Source organism: Mauremys reevesii, linkage group 8 (genome assembly GCF_016161935.1).
Source record: "Mauremys reevesii isolate NIE-2019 linkage group 8, ASM1616193v1, whole genome shotgun sequence".
Taxonomy (NCBI): domain Eukaryota; kingdom Metazoa; phylum Chordata; order Testudines; family Geoemydidae; genus Mauremys; species Mauremys reevesii.
In genome coordinates this window covers 3,620,439-3,638,374 of record NC_052630.1, presented here as the reverse complement: position 1 = coordinate 3,638,374, position 17,936 = coordinate 3,620,439, and the positions used below count along the sequence as shown (strand labels likewise).

General features: G+C 40.0%; 1 protein-coding gene across 14 annotated transcripts in view; it reads left to right on the top strand.

The window, feature by feature from the left end:
- SGCD (sarcoglycan delta) overlaps positions 1–17,936 on the top strand; it is a 511,873-nt gene that overhangs the window by 369,689 nt on the left and 124,248 nt on the right. Inside the window, exon 1 of one of the 14 annotated variants that reach the window (XM_039484144.1) lies at positions 2,647–2,732. The exons of the other annotated variants lie outside the window; for them this stretch is intronic. The gene's annotated coding sequence lies outside the window, so the exon portion shown is untranslated. Of the gene's footprint in view, positions 1–2,646; positions 2,733–17,936 lie in introns of those variants that run through there. 14 annotated transcript variants of the gene reach the window in all.

Genomic DNA, 17,936 nt, shown 5'->3' with positions numbered 1-17,936 from the left:
TTATCCATGTACTGTTTTAGCCAGTATCCAAGTGGAAAGTTTGGTAGGAATTAATAGATAAGTTTTCTCCTGATGCCAGACCCTCTCTTCCAGTTAAGGCAATGATGTAGTGCCAGGTCACCCCCATTAACATTCCCCATGGAAGGGAAGAAAGGAGTAGAAAATAGGTTTCTTTTGGCAATTATTTGTTGAAAGAAAGGGGATTGAGGCCATCGGATATTATGGAGATGGGAACAATATGAGATAGATAGGATAGATAGCAGTATTTGTTCGGACCTTGGAAGAAGGCCTTTTTGCAAACGGTATGTGGTTGGGCTTCTGCAGATTCTATAGGAGTGTTGCTGAGGGTGGGAGGTGAAGCCAGGGCACGGTCACTTTCCCCTGAAAGTCAAAAAGGATTTTCCTAAATTGATACTGAAGCGTATCTGAATAGCTGCTCCAAAACCTCAAATTTCCCTGAGAAGAGGTGTTTTGGCCAGGTGTGAGGTCTTGGCAGTACTGCAGATACCATACAGATACCCAGATCTCCAAAATTCATGCAAGATCTGCAGGAATCCTCATGGCCTCTGGGCATCGCATGGGTTTGGAGGGTCAGAAACCCTGCCTCTCTGACCAGTGGAAAAGGCTGGTCCCTACTCTGCCAACTGCATGATGGAGCGGAAGCTCTGTACTTTCTGAACCACTGAGTATTTGTGCCAGACTTTGGCTTTCCAGTAGGTTTTTCTCTGACAGGGCTATGATCTGGGCCATACTTACCATGTTTACTTCTGTCAGTTTATTCTGGATTTGCTGTATTTGTTGGCAATGGTTATATTGGGGGGTAATTTATGTACAGTAGCTTCTGGAATCCTAATCTTATCTAAATACTATTTTGAGACAAGCTTGTGGATTTTTTTAAAAAAGATGCCTGATTTTTATGAATAAATCAGGTAGATTTGATTAAAAATTTTCCTTTGAAACATATTTTTCAACAGATTTTTGATTAAGTGGAAGTTTTCACGAAAAGAAATGATTTTCACATTAAATGATTCGCTTCTCATCAAGATAGCAAAAAATGGCATTTTGATGAAAACCAAAAAAGTACCCGTTTTCTTTTTTTTTTTTTAAATCAGTTTTCAGATGCTGAAAACGAAACAAACGTTTGCAGGGTTTTTGCGGGGACAGGACGGGGCATGTTTTTTGCCAAAAAAACAAAAACAAAAAGGTAATAAAAATAAACAAAAGCAACAACAATAACAACAATGATCATTTTCATTAAAACAATTTGTAGGTCAAAATATTTTATTGGGCAGCTCTAAAATTAGACTTCTAAAGCATGTAGTTTCCTGGAGATGTGAGAGAGTCAAAGTTAAAATACCTGCAGATAATGGCATTCCTTGACACACATGGAGAAAGTGCAGGTCCAGAGTTCAGTATAATGTTTATTTGTACGGTGCAAAACCGTTTGTCTCTCCTTCATTCCCTGTTTTCATCTTACTTTCTTTCATACTGCAGTTTCATCTCTGTTTCTAGACAAAATGTTACCACTACTATTTTTTGCAAGCTTTATGATTCCCCTTTCTCCTCTTGTTTATTTCCCGTAGCAAATGGCTTCACACATTTCATTGTGAAATGTAATATAGCCAAAGTGTACCAAAAGATGTATTTTTATGTGTGAAGACTTCTAAAGGTTCTGTTTAAAAGAGCATGCTGTGTTAAAGCAAAAGTATAATCAATGTGTGGTGACATTCACATTCAGTCTCTACACTCAGAATTTAAATGTTAGATACAGAAACAACTGTTGTCTTTGTGGTGCTGCACATGGAAGAAGATTAATGCATCCTGAGCTAAAATAATTGGGGAGAGTGCTGCCTGAGGAAATACTAAAGATATTTTTAATTGCAATATGAATGTCATCCCTTTTTAATTCAAGTTATACATGGGAGGTTACTTTAATGCCAAAGGGCCTGCAGTCATGATATATTGCACCTTTGAGCAGAGCCAAAGTATAGGAACAGCCTAGCTTAAACTAATATATTCTTTGCTAACTCTGTTTTAGATGAAGATTTAGATGTTGATGCATGACATCCCCTTATCAAATCAGACATATCATTTGCATATATGGCTTGCTGAGCAGCACGAAGGAAATACAACATCATTAGGATCTTTTTTAAAAAGGCAAAATATCTCAAGAAAATTGTAGTTGAGAGATTTTGGTATTTGGGTTTTGCACAGTTCCCAGTACAAGGGCACTAAGATGATGTTTTTTGCTTAGCTACTCTCAAGTATGGGGAAGACAGTTTACAAACTTCATTTGCAACTACACCTATAGCAACAACTCTAACCATTCTTAGGACTGTATTAACATTCTGGGGAAATTCTGCGGAGCCATAGTCACAAGGACTTGTTTGAATTCTGATGAGGTGTTTAGTTCATGATCAACCCATTGGCTGAAGCATCCATGCGTAAAGTATTTGTCAAACAATTGCATTTGCAAATGACAATTACATTACTAAAACATGAAGTGTGATGGTTCATGACATGTGAACAAGAAACAATGGCTATGTTTGCCAATTAAATTGCTTGCAGTGAGTACAGGTGGTCCTCGGAATTATGACAATTGGTTCCTTACAATTGTGTCATAAGTTGGAACGTTGGAACTCGGAACTGCAATCTACTCCATTGCAGGACGAGCATCGTAAACTCGAAACCTATAGTCGTATGTCGAATCAGGGTGTCAATCTAGAAGCGTCGTAAGTGTCATTCGACTTAAGTCGAACGTCATAAGTGCGAGGACTGCCTGTACTTCACCCGGTTCTCCTTGGGATGAAGTTAGGTCTCCATTCTTACACAGTGCAGGAATAAATTTTTCAACTTTTGAAATCATGACAACTGTTGTGTTGTGACAGTTGCATTTTCTGTTGGTGGTGTGGATTATTCCCCACCAGCAACACAGCTGCACTACTAAACTAGTGTCTTACAAGCCCTCAGTTTGGACTGAAATCTTAATTGTAAAGGTTAAGAGTGATTGCTGAATTCATAATCCCAGCTTGCCCGATGCCTCTGAAATGCATTCGTACTTGTATTTGTTTTCTTTCTGAAGACAGTGAGAGTGGAATTAAAAACCAAATCCTCAACTACTGTAAATCAGTTAAACTGCCCTGATTTACTCCAGCTGAGGATCTGCTTCATAATAGTTAAGGTACACTGAACATAATTACAAAAAGCATTCTTGAGTGAGGACAGATGCAGTACTTGTTTGGAAAAAAAGATATGCCACAACTTTATTAGAAAATACACCCATATCATGGTAATTTAGCCAACATTCATATGCTGAGAAAGACGATGAAATTCCTTCTGTGCAGAGGGCTATTGTATGGCTTCTGTACTACTTAAGTCCCAGAAAGTGGTGATGGATGTAAGTCTTGGGCTCGCCTTTGTGCAGGGTGAATGTCACCCACACAGTGCACAACTGAATATGTAGTCACTACCATTTGATTTGCATGTGCCACTGTGGTTATAGCGTGGGGAAATTCAGCAGATGCTGTTGTGTGTATCTGTCCTTGAAACACACACCCTTAATCCCCTGACACAGTCTGTGTGCAAAATTAACTGGCTTCATTTAGGTGGGAGTTGTGTCTGGCTGGTTCAACCACATGTGAACTAAGGAATGACAATTTTTCCTTTAAATGTTTGTGTACTGGATGGTGGAAGAGACTGAGGAAACTATGAAGTGTATCTGATCGGCAGTTGTATTATATGAGAACACCTAAAGGCTATTAATTTGATTCAGTGGGGAAAATGGAATCAGAAATCAATTAATGACTGATGACTGTTTCTTTTGTAAATTGATTTCAGATTTTGGCAGCCTTGAGGAAAAAGGTCTGCCAGAATCAATGAGCTTACGATGTTAAAATACAGACAAGAACATGTGTCAGTTAATTACTCCTGATCTCTTAATTTATCCTGAAATGCTCAAGGAGTGAACAAAAGAAAAAAACACAAACAAACAAGAAACCCTGGCACCTTTTGTATGCTTTCATTTTTGTTTATGTATTGTTACATTTATTTTCATTCTTTCAGTGTGCTTTCTTCTCAATAATTGTTAAAGTAGGTGGTTTGGGGTTTGGGTTAGAATGCTCTCCTCATGTATATTGTATGTCCGACTAACCTGCTTAATTACTCATTCCACTGTGAAAGCTAAAAAGGATTATTTACAGGAGTCCACAAATATACAGGGCCTAATGATGAAACCCACAGTCACGCTGATGAGCACTTACCAGAGTAGCTCAGTTGAATTCAATTTAAACACATACTCCAGCGCTTTGCTAAGTAAGAATGGATTTACTCATGTGCTTAAATTTAAACATGGGCTTAAGTGTTTTGCTGAATTGGGGCTTGGAGTTGCACCAATGGTAGTAACTTTTCCTGGTAGCTGTAACAGGAAGAAGTCCTCCGGGAGGGTGCCTGGGAATGGACTGTCTAAAAGAAACAGAAGTTCTAATGCTGTGTGTTTTTTCATGAAGAGCAGCTCTGTAGTCTAAGGGTCAAATCCTGATAAGTGCTGAGTGTCTCTTTTGTAAGGGGCTGAACACTTTCAAATTGACGTCAGTGCCAAGTTGAAGACGATCAGCCCTTTGCAGGATGAGGCCCTGAAAACTGTGAGTAGTTAATACGTTCCAAGCTAATGAATCCAATGTGCTAATGACAAAGAAAATAACAATGAAAGTAACAATATTTATTCCTGGAAATTTGGGGACTTGAAAGAGAAACATCAAGAGAAAAGTAAAGTTCACCAGAGGATAAATAGCTATAGTGAGAGCTGAGAACTTCTAAGTATTATCCAGCATTTTATAAAGTAAGGAAGGTAAGAGATTCCTGTGGCAGTTTGAAGTACTCTGCATTGCTTCATGAGAACTATTGAAGAAAAGAGAAATGTTCTCTTGGAAGGAAAGGGCCTTCCTATATCTGGTGAGCTAAGCACAGAAATGGAGGGAGAAAACCTGCTCCCAACAATTGCCTAAAAGCAAAGATTATAGGCTAAAGATTTTCTCTCTTATCGTGTACAGTGTTGAAGAAGTTTTTTCTCTCATGATATGCAATACAAGATTTAATGTGTCAAAAACATTGGTCTAAATAAAAATAGTTAGGGCCAAATTTAATGCTCTGCTTTTGCAAATGCAAGCATGCACAGACGTATGCAGAGGCATTTATGCATGGGAATACAGCCATTTAATTTGCTTGTGTTTATGTATGTAAATATAGAGTTTTGCTTTCACCCTCAATTTGTATGAGTCTATTAATATTAATAGTGAAATTAATGGGAATTAAGAGCTGGGCACTTTTGAAAATCTTATATGGCACCTATCTGCAAGTTTTGGTGCCCAAATAATTTCATGAATCCGGCCCTCATATCCTACTTATTGAGATATAGAACTGGTTGATACTGCGACTCCAGATACTTGTGGGTGGGCTGCATGGATGCAAAATCAGACTAATTATTGCTGTGGAGTGTTTTGTTTTAGCTTTTTCCATCAATGTGATTGAAACAATAAATATAGAGATGAAGAAATCGTGAAAGTAGACGAGGAGGTATGAGCTTGAGTGAACATATTTACACAATGTAAGTCACGTGATCACCATCCGTGATTTAGACCTGGATGATACTTAGGTATCCCTCCAATATTTGTAGCGTTTGACAGGCCATTGGGGTGGAAAGGTGTTTGTTTCTTTCAGCACCAAAAATATGAGTCAGATGCCATTCGTGACCATAGGTAAAGTTCCAAACATTCTCCACGACGTTACTGTGCTTGGCGAAGTAAACACATTCACTAAGCCAAAGCTTTACTTCTCCTGTCCAGTAATTTAAACCAGGGGTCTCAACCTTTTTCTTTCTGAGCTATTGATTGCCAAGTGATAATGATAGTAAGTTTGTTGGGACAGGGGCTGTCCTTTTGTTCTGCATTTGTACCACACCTGGCACCATGGGCTCCTGCTCCGTTCCTGGGATTTCTGGGCTACTACCACAATGCAAATGCTACTACTACTACTACTGATTAATAATGTCCTAACACATTAGCCGAGCACCTTAGATGACACAAGATACCCATTTTTTTCTGTGTAAACTGGGAACTGAAGTATTTGGTTTTACATGGTGGAGACACCATTAGTGCAGTTGGCATCTCTACCTATCACACTCTAGTTTTTATTTTCAAAGTGGCATTCACCTTGAGCAGCCCATGAGTAGGCGACAAAAGAAGAGACTCAGGGAAAGCAGAATCTAATTTAAAAAATGAACTATTGTTGCTGTTTTAACCCCAAGGTTTTATTGCACCTCAAAGGCCTCACTCCTCTTATTTCATAAATTCTGAAGGTAAAACCTCATTGACACTATATTAAGACAAAGTTTAGAATATTAATTTTAAGGATATTCTCCTCCAGAAGCTGATTTTTCAGTAATGCTTGTCATAAAGTAACATACATTACACCGTTATAGAATGAAAGTTTTTGCCCTGTGGCAATGGGATATTACTTTTGATACTGTCTTCAGAAGTCATACACTGGTACTATAGTGCAGGGGAAAATTAATATCAGTGTGGTGGAACAGCCAAAGTACTATTTAATTACTTCTTTAGCATTATCGTTCTGATAGGTGTTATGATACAATGAAACACGTGCCTCAGCAGACCACATATGGTTTGGCCTTGTTGATCCTGTGCCCTATCATTTATTGTGTATAAGTAGCTGTATCTAAGGCTTTCAGGGTTCCCTCCCCACTTTGAACTCTAGGGTACAGATGTGGGGACCCGCATGAAATACCCCCTAAGCTTATTTCTACCAGCTTAGGTTAAAACTTCCTCAAGGCACAAATTCTTCCTTGTCCTTGGATGGTATTGCTGCCACCACCAAGTGAGTTAGACAAAGCTTCAGGAAAAGGACCACTTGGAGTTCCTGTTTCCCCAAAATATCCCCCCAAGCCTCTTCACCCTCTTTCCTGGGGAGGGCTTGAGAATAATATACCAACCAAATAGGTAAACAAGGTGAGCACAGACCAGACCCTTGGGTTTTTAGGACACTAAAAACCAATCAGGTTCTTAAAAGCAGAACTTTATTATAAAGAAAAAAGGTAAAAGAAGCACCTCTATAAAATCAGGATGGAAGGTAATTTTACAGGGTAATAAGATTTAAAACACAGAGGATTCCCCTCTAGGCAAAACCTTAAAGTTACAAAAAAACAGTAATAAACCTCCCCCTTAGCATAGGGACAATTCACAAGCTAAAACAAAAGATAACCTAATGCATTTCCTTGCTATTACTTACAATTTGTAATCTTAGTTGCTTATTTCAGATATGGCTTTAGGAGATGTATTTTTCCTGCCCAAGTCCCTCTCTGTCCCGGAGAGAACAACAAAGAGAGCACAAAACAAAAAACTTCCCCCACAGATTTGAAAGCATCTTCTCCCCTTATTGGTCCCTTTGGTCAGGTGCCAACCAGGTTATTTGAGCTTCTTAACCCTTTACAGGTAATGGAGGGATTTTATGCTACTCTTAGCTGTATGTTCATGACAAAGGCTGTGAGAAAAGTATTTCTGGGAATTTGGGGCCAGATACTGAAAGGTCAATAGGAGTTACAGTTGTTTGCCATCTCTGAGTTTGACTCTTAGGCCTCCATCTAGCCAAGCACTTAAGACGTGATCCAATTTAAGCATATGCTAAATTTAAGCATGTGCATAGTCCCACTGAAATCAGTGGGACAGAGTTAAAGTGAAGCATGTGTTGAAGGGCTTTGCCCTATCAGGGACTTGAGGAATATTTCTACTGACAGCCCAAATGGAAAAAGAATGTTACAGCCTTGTGTTCTTGCTGAACTTACAATAGTTTTATGTGTAATATTTCAGCTACATACCATATGCTTTTCTGGTAACCCATCGTCCCTTCTAGTCCTTATGTAAATTTTAAAAGGAAGATGATACAATTTCTCCGTTTGTCTCCTGTCACTGGATATCTTAGCTTTGCCTGCCTCTAATAGGCTTGCTAAGCTAACTGCTTTGGGCCAGGGATGTTTAGTTGGGCTGTCTATGTAGGATTTAGGTAGTTTTTATTTCTTGGCTGCATCTTCTTCTGATGAATGTCAGTGGCAGGTTTGGCATTTGTAAGTGTGTGACTGAGGAGAAGACGTCCACGTGCAGAAGTTAGGAAATCTGCCAGCAACTTGCCTTGAATGCAATCAGTGGCACAAAACCTGAGAGAACCCAATCTGTCAAATCCCTCCCTACAAATAGGACTATTCAGTCGCTACAGCTGACGAGGTCACAATCAGTGTGCGACAAGTTTCCTTTCTCCAACTTGAAATGTAAGATCTCAGGCTTCTCCTCTGTGTTCCAAGAACCACCCCGTCAAGTTACTGTTCTTTTTTAGGAGTAGCAAACAGTATTTGCGGTCAGATAATCTTGGTGCTCTGTGTGGTACATCTCTGATGGGGATAAGTAGATTTTGGCCATCTTTCCACTGTTCCTGCATGATCCTTGGGGCTGCTCTAACTTTGTGTTATGCCCCTCTTGTCTCCATAACACCACTCGCAGGTAGGATGTAGACTGGCTGTCCTCCCTTCCATCGCCCAATGGATCCTGCCTTTAAGATAGCGTTCCATCCCCACTGTGCTGCCAGAGTAGTGTAGAGGGGATGTAGCACAGGGCAAAATCTGACCCGGTGTTTGTAAGATATTTGACCATTATAAACTGCATCCCTGCTCGTCAGATGTCCCTTAGTCAATGTTATATTTCTCTCTTTTCTTGGCTTCTCTGACTGCTGTCTTGTTTCTCCACCTCCTTTGCTGACTGCTCTTTCAGTATCTCCTTTAATGGCTCCTCTTCCTCTCTTATCTGTTGGTGTCCCTCCTTTTCCCTCTTTCTGCTCTCTCACTCATTGACTCTGTTTTCTCCCATGGCCTAACCCACTCCATTCACCATGGTGGGATGACCTAATTCATGACTCAAGATACAGGAGCGTGGTTCATTTCTTCCTGTTACACTGCTAACTTGGTTAGGTTACCTTTCATTGTATGAAACTGATTTCCTTCCTTCTTTGCTGGGTAGCCGTAGCCATGTTTTTCCCAAGATATGAGAGAAACAAGGTGGCCGAGGTAATACCTTTTATTGGGCCAACTTTTGTTAGTGAAAGAAAAACAGGTTGTCTCTTTCACCAACAGAAGTTAGTACAGTAAAAGATATTACCTTGCTAATCATTTCTTCCTTAAATTGATTGATGCTAAATTCTCCTCTTTTCCTGTTTTAATGTTAGGTGTAGATACCAGCGAGTATTAAATAAGATTTTCCCCACTTCCAATGAATACTTTGATCTAACGGGTGCAACACCAGCATATTGTCTTAAGAGGCTTATATAAAATCTCATTGAGACCATTGGCTGACGACTTCAACTTTGGGAGAATGCTTCATTACCATGCAAATGCAGGCAGTCTATTGTAGCATAATTTTAGAACACTACATTGTAAAATCACCACCATTCATATAGTATGTGCAGCCCATCTCACACAAGCCAGACCCAATCTGCTACACGTTTAACAAGCCATCACCTCTCCTTTTGACTCAGGTATGGATTTAGGGTCCAATCCAGCTCCCATTAACATCAGTGGAAAGATTCCCGTTTTGTACAGCAGACTTAGTGCAAGTACCTCTGACCACTTTAGACCAATAAATAGTATAATTAAAACATATGTCCCATAGGGCTTACAACCAAGATTTTAAGGAAGAGTAGGTGTCTGGCTGACAAATGCCTGAGAGTCTGTTTAGGGGAGATCTCTTATAAGTTTGAAAACTTAAAGAAAATAGATACAGCTATGTAGTGTAGTGGGGTTAGCATCCTGGGAATGCTAGGGTCCTGGAAAACACTGATTAAGCCTGTAGCTTCATTTTAAAAAGTCAGCAATTCTCCATATCTGGTACATGAGGCCAAGAGATTTCACAGCATAGTATGAAAAGCACAAGGAACCCCATGAGAACATCTGTGTTGGAGTTATTACCTGAAGTGCAACCAGGACCAAGTTCAGAGACCAACCCAACTTAGGTACAAGTATAAGTATATTGCATGAATATTTCATCAATTATCCAATGATAACTAAGGTGCTATAAAGAGCAGGGATACTACTGTTCTAATCAACCTGGCCTGATTCTTATTTCTTAGCTGAGATGTTGCAATTGTCATGAAAAATCGGGGGCTGTTCAGGTGTCCACATTTTTGTGTATGCACAGTTGATCCATGGAAGTAAAGGCTTTCATTACAGATGGGCCTGAGCCATGAAGTTCAGATATAAATCTTAGCCAAATCTCTGTGTAACGGGACGCACGCCGTGCCCCTTTGGGTCAGCTCTTCTCCTCCTCTTCTCAGAGACTCAGGGACGCTTCAGGCTGGCACAACACCCGTACTCTTTATTTGTGATCAAGTCCCCACCACCAGTCTCCAACTATATACAGGCTTTTTACAACAGGTTGGCTTACCACAAGCCTGGTCAGCAACAGACTAGGAGATTCACCCATTAAATGGAATGGAAATACTGCCATTGACTTTAATGGGTATGAGATCAGATCCTACGTTGTTCACTGGGATATTGTAGAGAGATCATTGTTCACAGATATCATTGTACAGATATTGTCCGTATGCAACTGACAAAACAATTAGCTGTTGGCTATACATTTGTGACACCAAAAAGTGAAATACAATATGGCCAGAATTATTGGAGACTGTAGGAACCGTGAAATGAGAAGAGTCATTTGAATATTTTGAGGCAGGAACTATTGGTTTATACGTGGTTATTATTCTGTTCTAGCTGGCTGATGTTTATGGCATTTAGGATTTAGACAAGGGGTTTCAGTTCAGTTCAATCAGATGTCGATGAATAAGCATCTGTTATGCTTAAGTTTCCCAGTGCCTTTCCTTATTTTCTCTAAATCAAATGCTTAGTTCAGCAGAGCCTGAAAATGAAAACAAACTCCAAATGGTCTCACTGGGACATTTTGGAGACAACGCTGTGAAAAGATGTGAACAAATGAATGGTATAAAATGGAGATACCCGTATTTATCTAGAAGATTGTAAAAGTTCATTAATAAGCACAGGTGATGAAAGTTTGCTTGCTTATGATACAGAGGGCTTGAATACAGGTGCAAATTCTTCTAAAGACAAGAGGGGTGGAGATTTAAGACCACACCATTGAGCTCATTAGGGGACATCACATTATAATTTTTCTTCTGGGAAGATGCAAAATCCCCGCTTTTGAAATGGGCATAATATGGACAGACCCCTGCAAGCTCAGGCGCACTGGCACAGAAGTCCCCCAACAGAGAGCACCTATGTCTGTGGGGATTATCAACACTCTGGGTACTTCCATTATGTTTGGTGCTGTATATCTCCATCATGGGAGGGACTTTCAAAAGAACTCCGGGGAGTTAGATGCTCAGCTCCCACTGAAAGACAACAGAGATTGAACATCTAATTCACTTATGCACTTTTGAAAACCCCACCATATATTATTAAGCACCTGTTTCTACTGCCATAGCTTTTGGGGGATCAGTAGTGATACCGCCAAGGAAAAGGTCTTCCATTCATGGGGGCATTTAAAAAAAGTTATACTAAAAAAAGAAAAAAATGGTTATGCTGCCTGGCTAGATACTAGCTCTTGCCCATGCTGCAGGCATAAGCTAAGAACTAACAAGCTCATAGCTGGAGACCAGACTAGTTCACCTGTATGTTAGTTTTGTTCAAAATAGGTATTAATCTTGTAAGAATGTACTTAGTGTTTAGACTCTGTGAAATGCTTGTCAGTTGCTGCGTGCATTTAATCTCACTTGTAATGTCAGTATTCCATGCTGTAAGAAAATACATACATTTTGCTTTATAACTTTGAGACGGTTGCTCTGAACTTGTGAAGCCAGGCATGGGAATTGTCCTCCCGCTTCCCTCCCCATCCAGAAAGACTGACTAAATCAGATGGGCCATCAAGGAACATCACAATACATGGCTATAAGTGGTGTTTGGTGCAAGATCCTTCTTTTTTTTAATTTAAATATGGAGCTATACCTATCTCTTAGAGCTGGAAGGGACCTTGAAAGGTCATCAAGTCCAGTCCTCTGCTGTCACAGCAGGGCCACGTACCATCCCTGATGGATTTTTTTTAACCCGATCCCTAAATGGCCCCCTCAAGGATTGAACTCACAACCCTGGGTTTAGCAGGTCAATGCTCAAACCACTGAGCTATCCCCCTGGCACTGATTGATCTGGGATATGTGGTTGGTCTCTTGGGATTGGAAGCAACCTGTTCTCTTGGGATTGGAAGCAACCTGAATGTGATGTGATTTTTGGCATAAGTGACCATTTATCACTAAGTCCAATTTGTCTGGGTGGCAAGATAGACTGGAGAGTCTAAGTGGACTGTCTGTGACTCCATGATAAGACTGTTACAGTGAACCAGGAGTTCCCATTTGTTACTGCCTTGTTGAAATATAATTATGGAATAGCCCCCCAGTTTGGAGCGTCTGCCCTGTTTTTGACACTCTGCCCTGAGACAGGCATTGACAGTCGTGAGCCACTCCAGACAGCGTGACAAAAGTATCATCGTGTCCTTGGAAATTTGTATTATTTGTGTGACCATGGCATCTAGAGTCCACCACCAAGATCAGGTCCCATTGTGCTAGGTGCTGTACAAACACATCAGAGATAATCCCAGCTTTGAAGACTCTAAATAAACAAACAAGAGTGTGAGAGGGAAACAGAGAGGTGAAGTGACTTGCCCAAAGTTATACAGCTGGTCATTGGCAGAGGCAGGAACGGAACCCAACTCTTCTGACTCCTAGTTCTGCACCCTGTGCTAGTTAATGCTGCTTCTCTGTATAGATTTTTTTTCTCTGAGCCAAGGGATACAGAACTCTAACTGGCTAGTGCTTATCCATCTCTTGAAAATGAAGCCAGCTTAATAAATTCTCCATGTTTCTCTAAGGCACCTGACCTCTTATTCTGCAAGAGAATCATTGTCCTTCTGTGAATCACTTTTTCACAAAGGCATCCTGCAAACTCATAGACTTTTGAGGTCAGAAGGGACCATAATGGTCATCTAGTCTGACCTCCTGCACATTGCAGGCCACCATACCTCACCCACCCACTCCTGTAATAGACCCATAACATTTGGCTGTGTTTGAAGTCCTCAAATCATGATTTAAAGACTGCAAGTTACAGAGAATCCACCATTTACACTAGTTTAAACCTGCAAGTGACCTGTGCCCCATGCTGCAGAGGAAGGCGAAAAACCTGAGTCTCTGCCAATCTGACCCAAGGGAAAATTCCTTCCCGACCCAAAATATGGCGATCAGATAGAATCATAGCCTATCAGGGTTGGAAGGGACCTCAGGAGGTCGTCTAGTCCAACCCAGTGCTCAAAGCAGGACTAATCCCCAACTAAATCATCCCAGCCAGGGCTTTGTCAAGCCTGACCTTAAAAACCTCTAAGGAAGGAGATTCCACCACCTCCCTAGGTAACCCATTCCAGTGCTTCACCACCCTCCTAGTGAAAAAGTTTTTCCTAATATCCAACCTAAACCTCCCCCACTGCAACTTGAGACCATTGCTCCTTGTTCTGTCATCTGCCACCACTGAGTACAGTCTAGATCCATCCTCTTTGGAACCTCCTTTCAAGTAGTTGAAAGCAGCTATCAAATCCCCCCTCATTCTTCTCTTCTGCAGACTAAACAATCCCAGTTCCCTCAGCCTCTCCTCATAAGTCATGTGCTCCAGCCCCCTAATCATTTTTGTTTCCCTCCACTGGACTCTTTCCAATTTTTCTACATCCTTCTTGTAGTGTGGGGCCCAAAACTGGACACAGTACTCCAGATGAGGCCTCACCAATGCCGAATAGAGGGGAATGATCATGTCCCTCGATCTGCTGGCTATGCCCCCACTTATACAGCCCAAAATGCCGTTAGTCTTCTTGGTAACAAGGGCACACTGTTGACTCATATCCAGCTTCTCGTCCACTGTAACCCCTAGGTCCTTTTCTGCAGAACTGCTGCCTAGCCATTTGGTCCCTAGTCTGTAGCAGTGCATGGGATTCTTCCATCCTAAGTGCAGGACTCTGCACTTGTCCTTGTTGAACCTCATCCGATTTCTATTGGCCCAATCCTCTAATTTGTCTAGGTCTCTCTGTATCGTATCCCTACCCTCCAGCGTATCTACCACTCCTCCCAGTTTATTGTCATCTGCAACCTTGCTTAGGGTGCAGTCCACACCATTCTGTAGATCATCTAGATAAACCCTGAACATGTGGGCAAGACCTGCCAGCCAACTCAGCCCACTCCTCTTCATTGCAAAATAATATTTAATGATTCAAGAGGTTAAGAGATCTGACTTTCGATGAGCAAACCAAACCACAAAACCAAAACAGCCAAAGTGGTGCAATGAATATAATCACTCAGCAGCCTCATTGAGACAATGTGTTCATGCCTGTTGTACCAAATTTGTATCATACACTAGAAAGCTTATCAGCACATGGGCTTTCTTTATCCCCATGTGCACGTGCAACTGTCTCTAACACAAATAGCATTTTTGTTAAATCGAGGGGAGTCTGTATCACTGCATCTTTTATGTAATCCCAGCAAATTTACAGAGGTTTAAAGGGGTATCTAGATAGTAAACTGCTCTGAGTAGTGCAACTAGCACACTGATGGCACCATGCAAATAATGTAAATAATATTCACAATAAATAGCTTAGTCTATTCAGTTGTCTTAAAGGGCCTTTCCAATTGTCTCTGCAAAATGAATGAGCAGGGTGGTTCTAGTAACTTTTTTATAAGTGGCAGCTGTCTACCCAGTTGTACATTTTCATTAGCTGTGGTATGATTTCATTAGCCAATGTACATTAATTGCATATTAAGCAACTCGTGCTTTTGTTCCTAAACAAGCAGTGATGCAGCTTCTTGTGACTGTATTTATTAACTTATCAGTCTGGATAGACTGTTCTTTATTTATATTTTCAATTTGTCATTACCCGTGAACTGTACCAGTCAAAGGATGAAAGTGAAAAGGTAATTAGGAAGGTTACGTTTAATTAGTTTTTGTTTCAAATCGTACTCTGTGCCACAAACCTGGCCAACCAGCCTGATGAGTGCTAATGAATGAAACCACATGATTAAACCATCTGTCACTGTCCTAAAGGGTCGATTCAGTGCTTGGATTGGCTGCTCAGTCAGAGCATGAAGACTGCCATGGAAAGCCAAATTGGCCAGACTTAATGTTCTTCTAATCTTTAGCCGATTGACTTGACAGTGATGGGTAGCAAACATGCACCAATAAGCAGTGATGAAGTCGCTTCTAGATCAGTTCTGCATAGGTTTATCAGGCTAATTAGGTAGTCAAAAATGTTAATTTAATCAAAGAAACACGTATTCATTAGAGAAGGTGTGTAGGAGAGCTGAAGTAGAAAATTAACTAAGTCAAGAGGTAAAAAAAAATATAGCTTCTGATTAAATTGTCCAGATTTAAAAAGTAACCACATTTGTGTGGCATATTTCCTAAAAAACAAAAACAACCCCCCCTCCAAAATTTAATGCAAATATATCCCTAGTGTAAGTCTGAGGAGGTCACTGGGGCTTTCCCAAGGATGAATTTGAGCCATCTGATCATATTGGTACATGTTTTCCGTTCTCCTTTTAAATACTTAGTAAGAAGCAAGGAGTAAACTAGATGTTCAGTCTACATTCCAGATGGTGTAAACCACTGTACTGCATTATTTTTCAGCTGGGTTTATTAGCTTCTTACTTCATGGAACTTTATTTAGCACTGTTATAATGTGGTTGTGCTTGTGTGATTTCATGCAATGTCCTTAGAACATGACTGATGTGTGAATCACAACTGGAACCGTTTTGTTAGTGGTGTTGTTATAATAGAAATATAAAGATGCTTCTTCTGAAGTGGATTTGGAAAAAGAAAAAAGAGATTTGCAACCAGTAACGGAGCAAAAAATATAGTACAACAGATAAGTATCTCATCTAAGTCTGATGGAAAAAAATGTAAGATGGCTTTCCAAGAATTTCATGGTAATCATGGGCTCCTAAGTAGTACAATTAATAAATAATAGTAATTAATTACAATAGAGGACCCTTTTCACACAAGCTGTGTTGGTTTTGACGAGATTTGTTTTGCAGACTTAAGGGCTGACATTCTGGCAATATTCACAAATACTGACCTCACTTTGAATAGGAAACCTCATCCTTAGCAAGAAAATCCTTCTTCAAGCCCTTTCAAAAACATAAATACTTTCTCACATGTGTATTAAGGCCATTTCCAAATGGGGAATCATGATGGGTCTTTGTGCATGTTTCTGCGTATTGTGAAGTACCAATAGCAAAACAGGAATGCTAACATTTTTTCTGATTGTGCAGGTTTGCATTCATTGAGTAGCTGTGTGTTACTTCTTTTTGGAATTTGTTTGGTGTTCTGAGCCAGGGCTTTGCTTTCCTACAGTTTTGCATAAGACGTTTTTCTTCCTTGATTTACTGTTACTGGGAATATAGGAATCGCCATATTGGTCCATCCAGACGATACTTAACTACCTTACAAATACATAAGACAGATATTTAGTTCTTGGGAGTGGCTAGAACCTGATGCTTCAGAAGAAAGCAAAATTAAAATAATACACGTAGCAACTTGTGCAGATCTCTACATAGGAGAAAAAAATATACTCCACTTCAAAAAGTCACCGCGTAATATTGGTCTTAATGACCACTTGTAGCACTCAGGCCCAGGTCCTCCGTGATATTTAGCTGCCTAACTTCCATGGATTTTAACATTAGGAAGAGAGCATGGTCCACTAGGTATCATTGGTCCAGGCCAACAAGAAGTGTTCCGTAAGTTTCTGATTCTTTATTTGGAAGATGATTGGAGAGGAGGAATATTGGCATGTTATCATATGTGGATTAGTTGCCTTTATAACATAATTTTCATTGTAATGGTTCATGGACTCATTTTAATTCTTTTAATGTTAGCTGGGTTATGAAAGGAAGTTGACAATTATCCTTGTTATTGTTTGTTTGTTTTTAAGTCTGATTTCTTGGTTGGATCTTATAGGGTGGCAGATGGTAGAAGGGAGATTGAGGAAGAAATTAAGGTTTCTTATTATAACTAACAGTTTTTATGGTTTGAAATAGAGGCCTCATTTCTGTGGTTAAACTATAAATAGTTTTCATTAACATCTAAATTTAACATAATTTTCAGGAAGATGCGAGTTCTGATAACTGGAGGAGGTGATTGATATTGATTTAACAACGAAGGAAGAAACCATTAAAATGTGAATGTTAAATTTGGGGGGAGAGAGATAAAGATGGAGTCTTCTAATTTGGGGTAAATGAATGAATGGCATGTGTGACTTTTCTTGGGAATGTATGATCTTGTTAAAAAAATGTTTATGAATCAATTCCTGTGCAGCTGTATCATAAGTAGTCAAGAAATTCAATATAATTGGAACACATGAGCAGAACAGTTATAGAGAAGGGTCTAAAACAACATTTCAAGGAGATTCTTGCTCAATATCCTGAAAGATTTAGATTTTAAAAATGGATTAGCAGTTTCAAGAGCCTGGATACATTAAAGGGACCTAATTTTCTGAGTGTGGGTGCTCAGCTATTTCTGAAAATCAGTCTCAAAATGGGCACCCAAAAAAGTGGCATACCCCAAATCCCTAGCCACCTTTGAAAATCTTGACAGACTGTCTGAGAGGCAGAAAGTTTGCTGTTTTGAGGAAAGGAGAATTAAAAGGAGATTGAAGTCTTACCTACATGTGTTTCGTTCAGGATCTGATTCTGCATTCTTTGGGCAAACCTCCCACTGAACATAGCAAACAACACCGCAGTTCATTTGTACTGAGGAAAAATACTTGTCCTGTGTGGCTATTGTACAGTCA